The sequence below is a fragment of the Balaenoptera ricei genome, chromosome 7 (genome assembly GCF_028023285.1).
Source record: "Balaenoptera ricei isolate mBalRic1 chromosome 7, mBalRic1.hap2, whole genome shotgun sequence".
NCBI classification, from domain to species: Eukaryota; Metazoa; Chordata; class Mammalia; order Artiodactyla; family Balaenopteridae; genus Balaenoptera; species Balaenoptera ricei.
In genome coordinates, this window is record NC_082645.1 from 114692957 (window position 1) to 114712951 (window position 19995).

At 39.0% G+C, this 19995-nt stretch overlaps 1 protein-coding gene across 4 annotated transcripts in view; it reads left to right on the plus strand.

The window, feature by feature from the left end:
• Nucleotides 1–308: 308 nt before the first annotated feature.
• GIGYF2 (GRB10 interacting GYF protein 2) overlaps nucleotides 309–19995 on the plus strand; it is a 126098-nt gene continuing 106411 nt past the window's right edge. For 2 of the 4 annotated variants that reach the window (XM_059928953.1, XM_059928956.1), the window contains exons 1-2: nucleotides 316–389; nucleotides 5639–5704. The gene's annotated coding sequence lies outside the window, so the exon portion shown is untranslated. Of the gene's footprint in view, nucleotides 390–1971; nucleotides 2073–5638; nucleotides 5705–19995 lie in introns of all 4 variants that reach the window. The other 2 variants (XM_059928954.1, XM_059928955.1) reach the window with 2 other exon arrangements.

Below are 19995 nucleotides of genomic sequence, written 5' to 3' on the forward strand. Positions count from 1 at the left end.
CTCTGGATTGGGCGCAGAGGACGGTGAGTCACACGGCGCTTGACCCAGCTCCAGCTCTGGACACAAACTCTACTCAACTCAAGGGCAGGCAGGGAGCGCCGGCTAGCAGGCGCCTGCGCCCTGCCGCGACCCCGCCCTCCTCCAGCCTGACATCCGGGGCTCGGGCAGGGGCGTGCCCGGGAAAGAGGGGAGGGAGGCTGCGGAAAGGAAGGATGTCGTGGGAGGCTGGAGGAGCTGGGAGGGAGGGGAGGCGGGGCGAGGGCAGAGCAGGGGGCGTGGCGAAACGAGCACGCTCTCACGTGACGTGCGTGGGGACGTGTCGGCCATCTTGTGTTGTTGAGGCTGAGGACTGACTTGGGTTCGGAGAGACTCCCTGTCCCGGACCGCAGGTAACCAGTGACTCGATCTCGCTCCCCTGTCCGGCTCCGCTCCGCGCCCCGGCTCCGCCGTCCCGCCTGGGTCTCCCGGGCTTGCCGCCCGCGCTCGCGTCCCCGCCGCTCCGGCCTGACCCGGCCCAGCCGCATGGACACCCCCAGGCCGCCCGGCAGTCGCCGCGGCCGGCTCGGGCGTCAGGCGAAGGGACAGGTCAGGTGCGGGGTCGGAGTGACTCCCCGGCCGGGGGCAAGCCGGGCCCGGGCGCGTCTCGGCCGCCGAGCTGGAGAGCCCCTTCTTCCGGGGCCCGTTGGCATCGCAGGGGGAGCCGAGGAAGGGAAGAGGGTGGTGGAATGGACAGTGTCAGGCCGGCTTGCTTAGGGCCAGAGGGCTCGCCTTCCGCTACCTGGTCCTCGGGGCCAGCCACCCGCCCAGCCTCGGGGTGCCCGGGGTAACAGCTGCTGCGGCCAGACAGCTGCTCCTGCCCGCGCTCCTCCCCACACCTGGTCTCTGGGAGATGCGCCCTTGCCTTCCTCCCCGAGCATCTGCACTGGGGAGATTCCTTCCGTGGCGAGAGGACTGGGTCTGGACCAGGCCTGAAGCCAGGTGGATCCATGATCGGAACCTGGGACGGAGGTTGGGAAGGTAGAACCCATGGCAGCTTTGGGACCCGAACGTTCACATCAGGTTGAAATGGGCATTAGCCTTAAGTGACAGTAGTTCCCCACGAAGCACTCAGAATATTTCAGTTTTGTGGCTGAAACATAAACCAAGCGACCAGAGAAGGGGGTGTCAAGAAAGCAGGTTGTGTGACTGTGTTTGGGAAGCAGTAACGTTGCTTTGCATTTATCTAGCACTGTTTTTTGTTTGCTTTTGTTTTTTTAAAAATTTTTTCTTTCCCTGAAAGAGCACTTAAGCACACCTAATTTCGCTGTAAGAAAGGTAAGTATTTCAGTATAACTTGCAAGAAATTGAGGAAGGGGCCAGAACCTGTGAACAGATTCTGATCCAGTGTTGTATACCTTGGATTATACTTAGTCAATGTTAAATATCTTGGATTATAGGCAGTCTCGATTCCCAGTTTGTATGCATGGAAGATATTCTTTCCTTACATAGTATTTCCTTTTTAGAATCTAGTGATTTTCTAGATTAAGAAAAAAAATTGTCATCCTTTCTGAACATTAACTTTCATCTCTCTAATATTTGCAGCTCTGGCCTTTCAGAGTTTGTCTATTTTGGTTAGAACACAAAGCGTTGTCTCATTTGTTGGTGTTTTTATGTGTTTTAACTAGTTAGTGTAGCAGCGTTCAGAGTGCTCAAATTGGAATATGTACTTTCCTGTTACAGCAAATGTTACATCAGTAGAAGACACTAGAAAAAAAAAGTAAAAGTGGTATGTATCTGGAGAAATGTCACACAGTCTTTGACATTTAATACTGGGGAATACACTGATGATGGTGGTGATTCACTAGAAAAGAAAGGGCTTTGAACCTTTTCTATACTGGACAAAGCATTTTCAGATTTTGAGACTGAGGAGGGAGAAGGGACTGTGTGCTTCCATTCATTTATTCTTTCATTTGTGCATTTATTTGTTTGAAGAATATGGAGATCCTGCTGCACTGGTGGGTGCTGGGAGCAAAACAGACCAAAAATTCCTGTTTCCATGGAGCTCATTCCTAGACAGATAAATACATACTTAGGTAAGATATATAGTGTAGTGATAAGTGATGTGGGAAAAAAATGAGACAGGGTAATAGGATAATAGGGAGCTGGGGGAGGGGTTAATTTTAGGTGGAGTGCCCTGGGAAGGCCACGGGGAGAAGCTAATATTTGAGGGAAGACCTGACACAGGTAAAGGATCTATTCCTGTGGCTCTCTGGAGGAGGAACGCTCCAGGCTAGGGAAGCGAGGGCAAAGACCCTGAGGCAGAAACTGAAGTGGGAGCAGATCAGGTGTGGCTGGGAAGAGTATGGAGGCTAAGCCTAGCCAGAGAGGCATGATCACAAGGGAACCTAGTAGGAAGTGTGTACCCAGCTCACTGGTTCTAAGATGAGTGGGGTTATTCAGTTGTCCTGGAGTCTTTTTCCACACCTCTTTCCTCCAACATGACACCCTTCCCCGCCCCCAGTTTGTAAAATTCAGGATGCTCATATAATGTATTTCAGGAAATTGTCATGAAATAGCTTTCTCAAAAGTAAAAGTTTTTAAATGAGATTGATGATAAAAGGATTTTTAAAAGAAATTGCTTTCTAAGAAGAGGATCTTTGAATTACTTCAGAATATTTGAAAATGTAGGGAAATGAATTTCCTTTGAAATTTAGACACAGGTCATTAAGGAATATAACCTGGAAGAAGTGTATTAACTCACATTGTTTTTAATGGTAAAGAATTCCTCTTAATGATTTCTGTGTTGTCCAGCCTAGTTTTAAATTCCTCAGGGACTGTTCAACTAACTTGTTTGTATATCTTTTATAGCATTTTACACGTGTAGAACTTTCTGTGCTGAGTTTTTTATTCCTCAGCTTTGACCTTTCAGACTAGTTCTTCAATTAATTTTATACTAGTAGACTTTTTCTTGGAAAAAAATTTTTTTTGATTTTCTTTCAGCTTATCTCCATATTCTTATTACTGAGCTTTCATAAATGTCCTCTTTCATTTTAATTCATCTGAGGAATTTAATATTTTGGCTTTAAATGCTTTTGTTGGTGAGTTGTATATATGAAAAAGAATTTGTCTTGGCTTGCCTGAAAATCCTGAGAAGTTAGGAATTGCAACTTCAGGGTGTGAGTGGAGCTCCTTGGCCGAGAGGAGATGTAGTGACGCTAGTGAGGAGATAGTGTTTTAACGAATTGCATTTTGCTCTCTTGTTCCTTTGGTGAGTTTTTGAAATCACAGTTCCAAATTATAATGTCTTTGATGTCATATCAGCTCATTTGTTCTCATGACTCTGCGTTTTAGTTTCCATATGTCTATTTTTTTGTTGACCTTCACACTGGAAGATGACACTGTTGAAAGTGATTGATATCTGGGAGAACCATTTTGGGTGACCAGATTATTACTGTCCTGTTTATCCTTGCCCTTCTAAAGGATCTTTGATTTGTGCCATTTTTTAAGACTGACTTCATTTGCAGTTCTCTGTTAGCCCCTGACGACTAAATTTTCAGTACTGTTTTATTCTATTTCTTATAGATTATAGTGAGACCAGTCTCATTAGGTTGAATCTACAGCCTATGTTGGTGTTAATCCACGTATATTAGAGGCAAGTTCAATGTCTGTTTTCTTCAGCAGTTCGAATTGCCTTAACATTGTTTGGTCATTGTTGTAAAACTCTGAACCCAAGTTTTTTTTTTCCCCCCTTAACCCCCACTAGGATTTTATGGTGATTAAGTCCTAGTATTTCCATTCATTTTTAATGCCCTGAAGAATTGCATATCTTTAAAAATATAAGTAGATTTTTATTCCACAGACAAGTATTACAGTTAGACTCCTAATATTTCTTGACCAGATAGCATTTTATCATTTTTTATGCTCTCAGATAACTGAGAAATATATTAGATTAATTATATAGGAATACAGAATGATACCTTTGTTGGATTGCCCGTAATTTTATTTGAGGTTGAGGGAGAAGAGGGGAGAGGTTTGAAAAACAAAAGAATATTCTCTTTTTTTAAAATAAATTTATTTATTTTATTTATTTATTTTTGGCTGAGCTGGGTCTTCGTTGCTACGCGCAGGCTTCTCATTGTGGTGGCTTCTCTTGTTGCGAAGCACGGGCTCTAGGCGCGCGGGCTTCAGTGTTTGTGGCACACAGGCTCAGTAGTTGTGGCTCACGGTCTCTAGAGTTCAGGCTCAGTAGTTGTGGCGCACGGGCTTACTTGCTCCGCGGCATGTGGGATCTTCCCGGACCAGGGATCCAACCCGTGTCCCCTGCATTGGCAGGCGGATTCGCAACCACTGCACCACCAGGGAAGCCCCAAGAATATTCTCTTAAGTGGCCAAAATTAATTTTATAAAAATATTTTCAAAGTATGATACACTTCCCTACCTCAGGTAATTAAGGAACACAATTTTATATTTTCTCGTTAACTACAGAGTTTCGTTGAAATTGAACTTTATTTATACTTATAATAATAGGAGATACCCTAGAGCTTATTCTCTTGAGTTAGTCCCAGAGAAGAGTTTTTATTACCTAGTTCTCCCCTCTTTTGCTTCTGCTTGCTCTTATAAAAAGTAGAGTGCAGGACTTCCCTGGTGGCACAGTGGTTAGGAATCCGCCTGCTAATGCTTGGGGACATGGGTTCGAGCCCTGGTCCGGGAAGATCCCATCTGCTGTAGAGCAACTAAGCCCACGTGCCACAACTACTGAGCCTGTGCTCTAGAGCCCGCGAGCCTAGAGCCTGTGCTCGCCGCAACTAGAGAAAGCCCACGAGCAGCAACGAAGACCCAACGCAGCCCCCCCCCCCCCCAAAAAAAAAAAGTTGAGTGCAGTGGATAAAGTTGGGTGACCTTTTGGACATTGTAACATGGCTACTTTTTTGCAAAATTAACTCAGAGGTGGAAGTGGCTTTTTCAAGTTGCTTTCTTGCTGTTAGTAAAATTGTCAACTTTAATTTTTAGTTACTGTTTTTTTACTTTTTAGTAGCAGCCTTCAAAGCATCATTTGATTTTAGCTAAGAAATCACTTAGAGCTGTTGTTTCAGTCCACTACTTGTCGCTTGAAATATCACCATCTTGTGGATTTTTAAGATATTGTCTCATCAGAGCATTAAAAGAAGGTTGTGATTTTGCAGCTGAAAGCACATCTGGAGCTTTGCTCCTTGGACGTTTTGGCAGTGGTCATACATCTTGGGGCTCGTTGATTATTTGCATAGGATACATGCTGTATTGCCGTCTTGCCGGCTGTCATTTTTCTATCAGATATGTTAAAAAAAAGTTAATACCAAATCCCTGAAATGCAGTGTTGGATGAAAACCCCAAATAATCATTTCCTGAAACCCTATGGTGGTGCTCATTTGTTAGCTTCATCAGAATCACTTAGAACTTCGGTTAAAAAAATATATTTTTCAGTCCCATTCCAGAGCTACTGAGAGAGACTCTTTAGATGTTAGGACAGGGTATCTAGATGATAAGCATATCAGGTGATTCTACTATTTTAACCAGGTTTGGAATCCATTTCTTGTAAAATATATTCATGATAAAAATTACGTTTCTAACGTTTCATAAGAGATTGCTGAGTTATTTACTTTAATACTTCTATTATTTACAGTGTTAAAAGGACCTGAATAAAGTCTGCTCAAACCTCCTGCTGTGAACCAGCAGAACTTTTGAACAGGTGAGTTTTGAAGGGAAGCACAAAGCCTGAGGGCTTATGCAAACAGATAATTTTTGCTTTTAAGTCTCCGGTTATTTTTGTCCTATTGTTTCTCCTGAAGTTATAGATAGTAGATAGAAACAACTTCTCTGGTACCACTCAGATTCCTTATGAACCGTGAGAATAATCATACCTTTTCTGCGTTGATCCTGGTGTGAATTTGTGTCTTAAATTGTCATAATGGTTTTTTGATGGCATGAAACAGGAAGAGGAGTGCTTTGAGGGGAAGGGTAAGGAGGTACCTTAAGGCACCCAAGAGCAGCTGGCTTCATGAAGGACATGAACCGGAAACTGGGAAGCATTCAGGAGACATGGTGGTCCAGAGAGCACTTTTCTCCTTGCTGGCTAGTAGGTGTCATCTCTTGTCTCTTTATATCTTGCTTTAGTTGTCTTTGCACTCTCTGGTCTTTTCTGCTTTAACAAAAACAGAAGAAAATTGCCACTTCATTCTTGGAGCCACATATAAACTCAAGCTCTAGTGCCACTAGCCAACTGGTTACTAGCTCAGTGTCCCCACTTCACATTCCTGGGAGGGAAAATTTGATTGGTTGAACTTGGTCCAAATATCCATTATTGGTCCAGTTAGTGTGGCAATGGGGTTGGGGTCTTGAAAGGTCCCACTCCTAAGAGTGGGGGCAGGTCTCAGAGGAGGTGGAATGTAGCCTTTTTGAGGCAGAATCCCACAGAAGGTTCTAGATGTTTTTTCCTTTTCCTAGAAAAATTCCTGTATATATCTTGTCAGTTTCAATTTACGTGTTCTGAAGAGTTAAAATATATGTGTATCTTTTCGGTGAATGAGGCCTAGTAGGTCTCACCAAGCATTCTTGGAACTTCCTAGTGCAGTGTTTAACAAAACTTCTTGATTTGGGGGTTCAGAGGACCATCTAGGGTAAAGGTTTAGTAAATGAACATAAGCAAATAAGACGCTTAGTTTGTGGAAAAATTCATTGTTTATTTATTTTTCATTGATTACTATTATAAATTTTAATTTCTGTGTACTTTTTACAGTATTGAGTAACACTTGATTATGAGGAAGCCATAGAGAATTTGAAGGGTAGGACGTCTATATATGAATCTATATTCACATTATTTGAGTGGTAGCAGGGACTTTCACTTTTGGGAGAGGATCAGGGAGACAGTATAAACTTTTGTATTACATGTTTTTGTATACTAGAATTATTAGGTAATATTGAAGCAAACTTTTTTTTTTTAATTTATTTTTGGCTGCACTGGGTCTTCCTTGCTGGGTGCGTGCTTTCTCTAGTTGCGGCAAGCGGGGGCTACTCTTCATTGCGGTGCGGGGGCTTCTCATTGCGTTGGCTTTTTTTGTAGTGGAGCATGGGCTCTAGGCACATGGGCTTCCGTAGTTGTGGCTCGCGGGCTCTAGAGCACAGGCTCACTAGTTGTGGTGCGTGGGCTCAGTAGTTGTGGCGCACAGGCTTCGTTGCTCCGCGGCATGTGGGAACTTCCCAGACCAGGGCTTGAACCCTTGTCACCTGCATTGGCAGGCGGATTCTTAACCACTGCGCCACCAGGGAAGCCCCGCAAACTTTTTTTTTTAATGGAGCATTTTGAAGTTCTCTTTATTTTTGTTTGTAGGTTGTATGCACTTGGTAGCATCTAATTGCTTAAGTCATTTTTTATAACTCACATCTTGTTATGTTAGTATATCAGTGTATCCAGATTTTGATGCAAAGCATAGGAATTACTAATCAAAGTGATCTATTATAGAATGATGTATGGAATGACAGACCACAGATGTGACCTCCTATGATTTTTTTTTTTTTTCCAGCCAAGGTTTCTTTAGCAGATTGCAGCTAAATTCATTTTTAAGGTAGAAGAGTCCTTTCTCATATTGTACATGTTCTTTAATCTGGATGTTGAGGTAAAGCATACGTAGGGCTTTGTGAGACTTAAAAAGATTTCCACATAATCAGTGTAAAACTTTCACAGGCTCTGGGCATCCCTCTCTGGAAAAGATTGCCTTGTGGTGAGATTATCAAATGATATGGTAATATTTATGGCATTGTAATTTTTCCTTGAATAGTTAAGTGGTTGCTAATTTTATTCTCCTTTCACCAAAAGGGGGAAAAAAAGAGAAACATTTATATATTGTTCAGAAGCAGTGGGGAGAATGGCAGTAACAGTAATAGCTTTTTCTTGTAGTGATATTGTGGCCAGTATGTTCTTTGGGAACAAAGCTCCTTTTATTCTAGTCGTCCTGAACCTGGAGGAAGTCGTGGGAGCTCTGGCCACTTCAGTATTGGTCCTTTGCTTGCAGAGACTGACAGAGAATTGGCAGAGGTACTGTCTTGGTACTTAATAATTGGCAAATCATGACTCAGTCCTTGAAGAGATGGTTACATCCAGATTTCATGGTTAGCCCCTTGGGAATTCAGATGTTGTTACCCAAACCGTGGCCAGTTGAGTAACTGGATGAAGCCATCTTGCAAGATCAGTGGGTCAGAGAGCCTTAATTCATGTTCTGGAATCTGACACTCTTTATTTAATCTTTCATACTACTTTTGTCATTGTTAATGAAGTTTCTGATAGTGTGTTATGAGAAGATATACTCTTCCTCAACCAGGGGGCTCACTGTATTGCTTAATTGAGTGATGCAGAGGGGTAGAAGTTGGAGGATAGTGGAAAAGAGAAGGAGATTGGAAAAAGGAGAAAAAGGACTTCCACAAAATGAATTCCCCTGAAAATTGCAAGGAAATGGGGGAGAAGAAAAGGTAACCAAGCAGTTTTGAGCACTATGTCAGTATGTAGAGGAAAAAGCTTGTGGCTATTAAGCAGAGAAATGTGGGTTTAATTTTCTGTCACTTAACTACCTGTAACTTTAGATAAATAAGTTAACCTCTTGGAGGCTTATTTTCCTTACTGTAAAGTATATCCCATGGTGATTTGGGAATTAAAAGTAAAATGCCCAATACAATGCCTGGCACATAGTAAATAGGCCTTCAATAAATGGTAGCGGTTACGATTGTTATTGCTATGTAAATAGACACATTTTGATTGTAAAATGTCATCTTTATAATTTGAATAGAGGCCTTGGTGGGTTCTGTTTTTAAGTCTTCTGTCTTTTTTTTTGTTTTGTTTTCAATCCAACAAATATTTGAATACTTGCTTCTTTCCAGGTGCTGGGCTAGCCATAGTGGTGAGCAAAACACCTATCTTCGTGGGAGTTACAGCCTAGTGGTAGAGGCAGTCAAGAAATCATATAAGTAAATTTCAAAATGTGGGAAGTTTCTCTGTCCTTGGAAAAGATACATTTTTAAAACCCTAGATATTCTTTGAATAAGTGTTATATTTGGATCTTCGTGTTCTTGTTGTCAGGGATATTTTATGCCTCTTGATATGCTTTCCAGGGTATGTGTGTTTGTTCGTTTTAAGGTAATTTATGTATTTCTTTTATTTGTCATTTTTTCCTCTTTCTCTGAGATAGATGTTCTCAACTTTTTATCTTAAGACTCCTTTACCTTCTTAAGAGTTAGAGGACCCCAAAGAGCTTTTGGTTTTTCAGTTATATCTATCTTTATGATATTGAGAAATTTAAAATGATTTATTAATTTATTTAAAAATAGCAATAGTTTCTTTACATGTTAACATAAATATATTTTTAATGAAAAATACCTATTTTCTAAAACATTTCTAAAAAACTTTGCTGAGAAGAGTGCCACTGTTTTACCTTTTCACAAATTGCTTTTTATGTCTTGCTTTGTAGAAGGCAGCTGGATTCTCACAGCTGGTTCTGCATTCAACCCGTTGCTCTTTATTGTATTAGTTGAAGTCTGTGCAGGAGATTTATCCTCACAGAGATGTGTATGTAGCTGGAAAAGGGAGGAATATTTTAAGAGCTTTTTCAGATAATTGCAGATTTTGATATTACACTAAAATTCGACAAGTAGTAGTTTATAAAGGTTAGTTGCAATGTGAAATTATATCAATGCACTTTTATATTCTATTACATTAAAGTCTATTGGTCTATCTTGTGCATTAAATGGATATTTTATATTATACAGTATCAAAAAAAACATCCATTAATATCAACACCCATCAGAAAAGCCATTACTTATTGGAAAGTATAAGTACTAGAAAAACTCGTCAAGCTCATGGTAATGAATACAAGTTTTCTAAAATTTTAACTTTTGCTTGAAAGCTCAAGTTTTATAATTGGCAACAAGTACTATCAGTTGTTTTCCTTAAAGTGACAGTCTTGTTTCATTCATTTTTGAAAAAAAGGTCTGCTGTATACCCAGGTCTGGATAATTTTGTGTGTCAGCTCTTTCAAGTCAATATGATGTTTCATGAGCAGAAGCAGTTAGTTGAGTTTGTAACTCAAAGCCGTCACATAAATGCTTTTCTTTGAGACTTTGGTATGCAGCTGAAGTGCTTTATGTGTACTTCTCGTTTCATCACATTAAGAATATTAGAAAGCTGTGTACACAGGGACCAAGATTAATAAAAATTAATAGTTTTTACTGCTTTATCAAGGGCATTCTTAAGTAAACCTGGCTTTTTTTCCTCTCTTGTGAATATATGGCACATGGCAGTGAAGACTACTGTAGTTTGGTGCCATTAATTTGAATGATGCTAAGGTGCCAGCAGTTTTACCCATGATTAGTGCAGTGCCAACATAGTGAAAAATGCAAAGAATATCTTAGTATTAACAGTTCTGCCATCTTGGATATCTTGAAAGTGTTTCGGAGAATTGCTGCTCTGGGGAGTGGAACATTTTTCAGTATTACATTTATATATATTGATATTACGTTGACTTTTTAAAAAGAGTTTTCAAAAAAAAAGTAGTTTGAAATAGAAACTGGAATAAACATATCATTGAGGATTTTTAGATTTTAGTGAGGGTTTTTAATTCTGGGTAGATACAGATTTATTCATAAGTTGCAGTCAGTTATAAAATACTCTTCTAAAATGGTCCCATAAAAATAGTCTCCTACACCAGCGCTGTCCCACAGAATTTTCTGCTGTGATGGAAATGTTCTATAAATCTGCACTGTCAAATACTGTAGCCACTAGCCACATGTGACTGTGGAGCACTTGACATGTGGTTAGTGTGACTGAGGGAATCGCATTTTTAAAAATGTAAAAAACCTTTACTTTTTTATTACAACTCAAGACCTCTTATTTTTATTTTTAAGAACAGTTTTAGATTCACAGAGAAATTGAGAAGATGGTACAGAGAGCTCCCATGTATACCACACCCAGGTTTTGTACTGTTAACGTCCTACATTACTGTTGTCCATTTGTTACAGTTAGTTAGCCAGTATTGCTTATTAACTAAGTCCATAGTTTATTCAGATTTCCTTAGTTTTCCTGAGTTTATTTTTCTATGTCAGGATCCCATCCAGGACATCACATTACATTTAGTCAGGTGTCCATAGGCTCCTCTTGGCTGTGATAGTTTCTCAGACTTCCCTGTTTTTAACAGTCTTGACAGTTTTGAGGAGTATTGGTTAAGCATTCTGTAGACTGCTTCTCTGTTGGAATTTGTGTGATGTTTTTCTCCTGGTTATGGGTCATGCGTTTTTGGGAGGAAGACCACAGAGGTAAAGTGCCATTTTCATCACATCATATCAAGAGCATATACTGATTTATAACTGTTAATATTAACTGATTATCACTGTTAACATTAACTTTGATACTTGGTTGACGTTCATGCTTTGTCAGGTTTGTCCACTGTAAAGTTACTCTCCTCCCTCCCCCACGAGGAACTAGATTTTAAATTTTAATTAATTTAACTTGATATAGCCACATGTGGTTAATGGGTACTATATAAGATGGCACAGTTCTAGAGAGTGTTTCTCAGTTTTAAATATTATCCAGAACTTTATTTAACATCTATTTTAATAGATTTAAAGAAAGGCAGTTTAACATAAAAGAAATATAAAATGTTAGTCTTGAAATGCATTGCTTTTTGAGGGAGGCAGTCTACTTTTAGTAAGCTTAGTCTTTTTAAAAATTAACTTTCTGAGGTTTAATTTATATACAATAAAATGCCTTCATTTTAAGTATACTTGTATTAAGTGTACATCTTGATGAGTTTTGACAAGTGTATATACTTATGGGACCATAACCACAGTCAAGATAGGTAACATTTTCATCACTGCCAGAACTTTCCTCCTTCTTTTTTGCAGTCATTTCCCCTCTCCCACCACTGATTTGTTTTCTGTGACTATAGATAATTTTGCCTCCTCTACAATTTTATATAAATGGAATTATTCAGTATGTATTCTTTTTGGGTCTGGCTTCTTTTGCTCAGCGTAATATTTGTGATACATCCATATTGCTGCATGTGTCAGTAATTAGGTGTTTTTATTGATGAGGATATTCCAAGGTATGGTCATTATAATATGTGTTTATCCATTTATCTTGCTTTGGGGCTGTTAGGAATAAAGCTGACCTTAGTTTCATGGCAATGGGTAGTGATTCAGACTGTCCTGGATTGCAGTGTTTATTTCAACACTGTAAATTAGGAATTTAAATTCTTTTTAGGATGAGGAGAAAAGCCAACAGAGCATCTATAATTTTTTTGAAGATATTCCATGAAAAGGATAATTAACATAGAAATAAATAGTATTTTGCAAAGTTTCATATAAAAATGTGCGATCCAGATAGATGTAGACAATTCTGGCTTCCTGGGGAGGGAGGGGAGTTCTTTGTCAGTTCTTTAAGATAAATGTTTAGTAATAAAGTGAATAATGGAAGCCTAATTTTGTTTCATGAAGTTTTATCATTAGTAGATATGTTAACAGATCGTATTTTAAAAATTATTTTTAAAAGTTTGCATGTTTAAAAATGAAGAGATCTGGTATTGTCACACAGATGGGTGCAGAAGGAAAATGTGTTTTCTGCTGTAATAGATGGGAGGAGAATTTCATTTTATTTTTGTACCTTAAAATTGTTTCTTTAAACCGGGTTAATGTTCAAAAGAAATTAACTTTCTTTGACATTTATGTTTGGGCTGTAAAAGTATTTCAAACAGGGGAGGCAAACGCTTCTTGTGGGTGTTAAGATACACATTGTTATAAGAGTAATTGAAGAATATTACTGCAAATTATGGAAATAGAAAAAAATCATTAATCCCACCTCATGAACATTTCTTTATTTTTATGTTCTCTTTGTCTATTTATGACATATAGTTGGCCCTCTGTATAGACGGGTTCCATATTCTTGGATGTGGAAGGCCGAGTGTAAAGGATTTGAGCATCCCTGGATTTTGGTATCCACAGAGGGTCTTGGAAGCAGTCCCCCTCGGGTACCAAGGGTTGACTGTATGTATAATTATACTCTTGTGTGCAGACATTATTGTACCTGTAGTCTGTTGAGTGAACGTGCTGTTTTTACAAGATTGCTTACAGTCTTATACACTTAATAAGTGATGTGGTATATGTGGTTCCCCTCTCATGGTTGGACCTTTTCTTTTCATTGTTTCACTTAGCATTTTTCTGAAGTTTGAAAAAAGTGCATCTGAGACCTACGTACTTTAGCCTAGTGACTGAGTCTTGGTTCATTTGAATGTGGACTTGTTTATGGTCTTAAAAGAGTCGACAGATTTACAGATTATTTTATCAAGATAGTGGTACAAAAATTTTTTAATGACAGAAATTTAAGTAGGGAGTGAATTTTAATATTTGTTATCAGAAGATTTGCATTTAAAATCGTTTTGCTTCATGTCTATTAAAGTATTTTTAATTGTACTTGTTTTTTTTACCCCTAGCTAAATCATTTATGGTTTATGTTAACCTTTTTAAAATTGAGGTATAAGATATAGTAAATATGCACAAATCTGAAGTGTATAGTTGGAAAATTCTTTTTTAAAGATTTATTATTTATTTATTTATTTAATTTATTTTTGGCTGCATCAGGTCTTAGTTGCGGTGTGCGGGATCTTCGTTGTGACACGCGGGCTTCTCTCTAGTTGTGGCGTGCGGGTTTTCTCTTCTCTAGTTGTGGCGAGTGGGTTCCAGGGCGTGTGGGCTCTGTAGTTTGCAGTGTGTGAGCTCAGTAGTTGTGGCACGCGGGCTTAGTTGCCCTGCAGCACGTGGGATCTTAGTTCCCTGACCAGGTATCAAACCTGCGTCCCCGCATTGTAAGGCAGATTCTTTACCACTGGACCACCAGGTAAGTCCTCGGAAAATTTCTTACATGTGCATATAGTTCTGTAGTCACCACCTAAATCAAGATAGTGAGCATTTCTAGCACCCCAAAAGATTCCGTCATCTTCTTCCCAGTAAGTAGTCCCTACTTCCATGGTGAGCAGTATTCTGACGTATGTCAAAATAGATTATTTTACCTGTTGAACATTATAGGAGTCATATAGTATATATTCTTTGGTGACTGGCTTCTTTCGCTGGATACAATGTCTAAGATTCATGCAATATTGTTGCAGTTATCAGTAGTTGGTTCTTTTCTTCTTAGTTGGTGAGTATTTTGTTGTATAAATATACTACAATTAAAAAAAAATTTATTTTGAAATAATTTCAAACTTCAGAAAAGTTGCAAAAAATTACTTAGACTTTCCATATACCCTTCACCCAGTTTGGTCACTAGTTTTTTTTTTTTTTTGGCCACGCGGCATGCTGGATCTTAGTTCCCCGACCAGGGATTGAACCTGTGCCCCCTGCAGTGGAAGCACAGAGGCCTAACCACTGGGCTGCCAGGGAATTCCCTGGTCACCAGTTTTTAACATTTCCTCGTATTTACTTTATCTTTCATTTTTTTCTTTCTCCTTATATGCACATATGTATGTATATAATTTTTAATATAATTTTAAATTTATGTAATTTTTTTCTGTTCCATTTGAGAGTTCTTTACAGACCTCATGCTCCTTTTCCTCTAAATATTTCAGTGTTATCTTGTAAGAATAAGAACATTCTTCTGCATAATCACAGTAAAAATTTCAGAATCATAAAAAAGTAACATTGATACAATACCATTGTCTAATCCATAGCTCCTATTCAAATTATTCTATTTGTCTCTGTAATGTGTCTTATAGCATATTTTTTGCTGGTTCAGGATGGAGTTAAGAATCATACTTGCACTTAGTTTTTATATCTCTGTAGTCTCCCTTAATCTGGGATGGTTCTTCAGCCTTTGTCTTTTATGACATTGGTATTTTTGGTGACTGTGGTTGATTGATTTTATGTCTATCAATTTGGGCTTATCTGATTTTTTTTCAAGGTTAATTTCAGTTTATGCATTATTGTTAGGAATATAACATAAGTGATGCTGTGTCCTTCTAAGTGTATCACATCAGGAAACACATGGTGTCAGTTTGTCTCATTATTAATGATGTTACCTAACTCAGTAACAGCCAGATGGAAGAGATGCGTAGGGCAAGGTATGTGGGAAGGGATGCAGAGCTTCACAGCTCTTTGGTGTGCCATCGTTTCCACACCTTCACCAACCTTGAAGCTCCCCTGTATTTGTTTATTCATTCATCTGTTGATTGACATTTGTGTTGATAAACATAATAGCCAAATGTCAGGTTTTGGTAGTTATGAATAAAGCTACTATGAATATCCTATACTCTTCTCTTAGTAGAAATTTTCCTTGCATGTATATCTAGCAGTGGATTGTGCGATCGCTGGATAGGTGTATGTTTAGATGTAACAGATTCTGCCAAACTGTTTTTTGAAGTGGTTGAACTAATTTGCAGGAATGGAGTTATTAATTTTGTGTTATCTTTTTGCTGTTGTTGTTGGGGGGGTGTGCTGCACCCCATGGCTTGTGGGATCTTAGTTCCCCGACCAGGGATTGAACCCTCATCCTCAACAGTGAAAGAGCAGGGTCCTGACCCCTGGACTGCCAGGGAATTCCCCAGTTTTGTGTTACCTTAATCCAGATTTGGCTAAGATAAAAATAGCTGTTTGCTGGAATGGGCACAGAACTATTTATTTGGTACATGTGAAGAGTGCTAGAGGAGTAGCTCTTTTTTCTACTTTTGGGAAAATAGAGGTTGGGAAGGTGGAGGCAGATTCAGGTTCCTTGGTGTTCATTCTGTGTTAGTCTTTTGACAGACAACATGCATGATACTGGTTGGACTTCATTCCAGGTTTGCCATAGTTTTTTTCTGGGTAATTTTTACATACCCAGGTAAGGGAGATTTGCAGTAGTAGATACTGTTTATAAGAAAGATTCAGGGGGTTTTCAAAGGAGTATGTGTTTTGAATTGTTAGTATAATAGTGGTAGCTAATCAGTATATTAAGACTTCTCCTGGGAAGCAATATCGGGAACACTTTCAGAGTACAACTTTCATAATTAGCCATTATGCCGGATTTTGATTCTGCTTTGGCTTCTCCTGACTGTCTTTGTCCAGACAGAACTTACTATGTAGATCCGTAGCTCACTCATATTGATAGTGATTGCGTGTGCCCAGAAGACATCTGACTCCTCAACACAGTGCCAGGTTGTGTGAGGCCAGGGTCTCCCTTTTCTTTGTTGCAAACCCAGCAGTAAGAAAAGGCTAGGTTGATTTCTTCTCTTTCTTCACCCTTGAACATGTACTCACGTACACACAGAGTGATAGATGAGGTCCCAAAGAGGAGCTGAGGATGTCAGGAAAACTAGAAAAATATACAGAAAAAAAAGAAAAATAATTATATACTAGTAATCAGAGATAAAATAATTGCTACTGAGGAGTGATTTAGCTTAGAGTTTTAAAAAAGTTGACAAAAAGGCCAGATTAAATAAAGTTCATTGTCAGGCACAGGATGCATTTTATCGAAGACCAACTTTCTGGTATTAACTGCAGAAGAAATACATTACTTGAATTCACTTATAAGGAATTTTGAATAATGGACAAGGTCTGAAATAGCAGGTATGTAGAAATATTCTCTCAGCTATTTTTAAGTCAACTCTATTTAAAATTTGAGGGTAGACCTTTCTCTGAGGTCCTTATCCTTAGAATTGGAGTAGCCAAAGGAGAGTAGAGGCCGAAGTAGGGAGGTTGAGAGTGTTATTACCTCTCCATGTGTTAAACTATTCAAAGTATGTTTTTCAGTGTTGTTAAGGTAACTGAAGCCCATCTTGCCCTGATAATTTTACCTTCCCTTTATCCCTCTGAGGTCATCAGTACTGTTTCCCTGCACAGTGGCAGGTGAATCAGCAGACAGCATCAGGATCTTCATCCTCTTCCATTCACATGCCTGTTCTGTTTCTTTACTCAGATGACCATTCAGCCTGAAATGCTCCTGTTGTCTCTATGTAATTATTAATATCTCTTTTCGCAGAAACATTTTCTGGCTTAGATGATAGATTAGGTATAGTCACTTTAGCCATTGTTCCTCCTCCTTTTTGCAAAATCTCTTTTCCTCTGAAGTTCATGCTGTCTGACAATACAACTATCTGTTCCCCTCGTTATCAGATATAGACCCTGTGGCATCATCCCTCATTTTCTTCTTTATTCTCTCTGCCATTATCCGGAAGTTACTTCAGAGTCCATAGGATGACTGATCCAATCTTCCTAGGCTCCTGGTTCCTTGACTTACCTCCATCTCTAATTTGTCTAGTGCTTTCATTTTTATTCCTACTATACTTGCTTTTTGACATTACCAACATCTCAAATTTGTAAACTGTCTTCTGTTTTTACTTCCTTCCTCACTGTGCTTCAGTCACACTTCTGCCAGCATCCTCCACTTTGCCCTCTTTTTCTTCCGTTTACTGTGTTAACAAAATCCTAACCCGGGTTCAGTCCTGTTGTCAGCTCTCTCTGCCCTCTACCCAGGCTGCAAAGCTGGAGAAAGAAGCCCACAACCATGCAGATAGGTGCCATCTCCATCTTGATTGGGCCTTCAGAACTAGTGTAGCTAGCTGCAGTGTGGTCCTGGATTAGATCCTGGAACAGAACAAGGGCATTGTTGGAAAAACTGGTTAAATCCGAGTTTAGTTACTAGTGGTGTACCAATATTGGTGTCTTAGTTTTGACAAATGTACTGTGGTAATGTAAGTTGTTTATATTGGGGAAACTGAGGGAACTTTCTGTAATGTCTTTGTAACATTTCTGTAAATCAATAATTATTCCTAAATAAAGTTGATTTTTTTAATAAACAATACTATTGTAGATCACAGCAGCTAACTTTTCTTCATTCTTCTCAAACCTTACCCTGTCGTCTGCTCTGTCATTTGCCTACTTATCTGAGAAAATTGAGGCCATCAATGTGAATTCCCCACAGCTTACTATTCCTCCCCACCTCCCCAAAGAAAACCCCACAAAAATAAATTTGCACGTATCTTAAGTCATTTGGACATACTTTGCTCTTGTCACAAGTGGATAGGCATAGTTTTTTTTTCCATTTGTTCTCTGAAGCCCCATCCACCCTGCCTTCTCAGAGCTTCATTTCTATCATATTTTTGCTAAATTGTTTCTTTACTTTTTAATTCTATTAGTACTTTTCCATTAGGATATTTTTGTCTAAAATAAAAGGGGAAATTTTCTTTCTACTCTGCTTCATTTCTTTTCACCTTTTCGCAGCTAAGATTCTAGAAAAAGTTGATGCATTTGTAGTCTTCCTTTCCTCACGTCCCAACCACTGAAATCTGGCTCTAGCCAGTCCCTCACCACACTTCTATAACTGTACTCTTCAAGTCACCAATGACTTCACTGTGGGAGTTAATGAAGATTTTTCAGTCTTTCTCTTTTTTGACTTCAATATTTGAAACTTCTGAATTTGTCCATTTTTTTTCTTTGCCAGTGCTATCTTTGTTAACACAAATTAGTAACTTACTAGGAAAAGAATTACTCATAATTCCACCATTAAGAATATGAACATCTGTGGGCATATCTGTATGTACCCACTAAGAATGTATTTTAAAATGTGTTTAATATAATTATATTCTCTGTATTCTATAACCTGTCTTGAACACTTAACATACTGTTGACAGTTTTTCATGTCAGTGAATATACTTATTATCATTACTGCTCTCTCTTCTCTACTGGTATGTAGATCCATACAATCTGTTGGATTTCTAACACCCCTCCTTTCTCTTTAGCTCTTACTGATTCATTCTCTTCCTGGCATCCTGAATGATCTTTCTACAGTGCAGATTTCATCCTGGACACTTTCTTGCATAAATCTTTTCATAGCCTTTCACTACTCTTGAGATATAAAATACAAAGACTTCTGTGATATGACCATTGCTTTACCAAACTTCACTTTAGTTTTTAGCCTTATTGAGCAAATGGATAATCTCCCCAAAAAGAACCTAGCTCTTTCTCCTTTCTGCTTCAGATAAAGTGAATGTGGAGAAAGCTAGAGTCAATGAATTTGATTTTAGGTGAAAGGTTAGGGCTAGAGATACCTGACTACATGGTCTTTTTTTCTTCCCGTATCCTCCTGCACAGTGTTTGCTGAGGCTTTGTTCTTGTCTCTTGAGCTTGTCCCTTCTTGATTCCTGCTTTGGGATAGTTTCATTCAATTTTTGGTTTCAATTCTGTAGATTTACTTCCAAATCTATGTCTCTTATCCTGACTCTACACTGGAGTTCAAGGTGTATGTATATTATGGTCTTTTGGATGGCTCCTCAGGCACCTCACATTCATTTTGTCCAAAATGGTGTGTCCTTCCTCCCAAATTTGATTCTTTTCCATCTTCTCTTTCCTTTAAAGCTTTTCTATACAGATTCAAAAAGTACCCCACCGCCAGTATTGCATGCTATAGATTCCATTCCATTTCTGCATCCTTTGTTTAGATTTTCCTTCTTCTACTTCGGGAAATATTTTATGGAGTGTTTATTTGAATGGATCCTTGGTTTTGTATAAGCCACTGTAAAGGAGGGAGGGTGGGCCTTCTGGGGTAAGGGAATGGCATGAGCCAGAACCACAGAAGAAGAATGCAGTAGAGAAGTAGAAAGTTATCATTTGGCTTTGAGTTCGGAGGTGAAACAGTGGGAGATTGAGTTGAGAAGGTGCAGATTGTCAGATTGATGGGAAGCTGAAAATACGAGGATTTTTGACTATGCACAGTAGGTTTAGTGACTGTTATAAAGAAGGGTAGGCATGACCAGAGCAGTGCTTTAGAAAGATTGATCTTATTGGATGTAATTAGAGCAGTGCTTTAGAAAGATTGATCTTATTGGATGTAATTAGAGGCTGAGTCAGGGAAGCAGGTTAGAATTTTATTGTAATAATCCAGACATGAGTTAACAGATGTTTGGCTATAATGAAAGGAGAATGCAGAAGGAATCTTGAAGGAGGAATTGACCAAATTTCAGGCAAAATGATTAGATATGA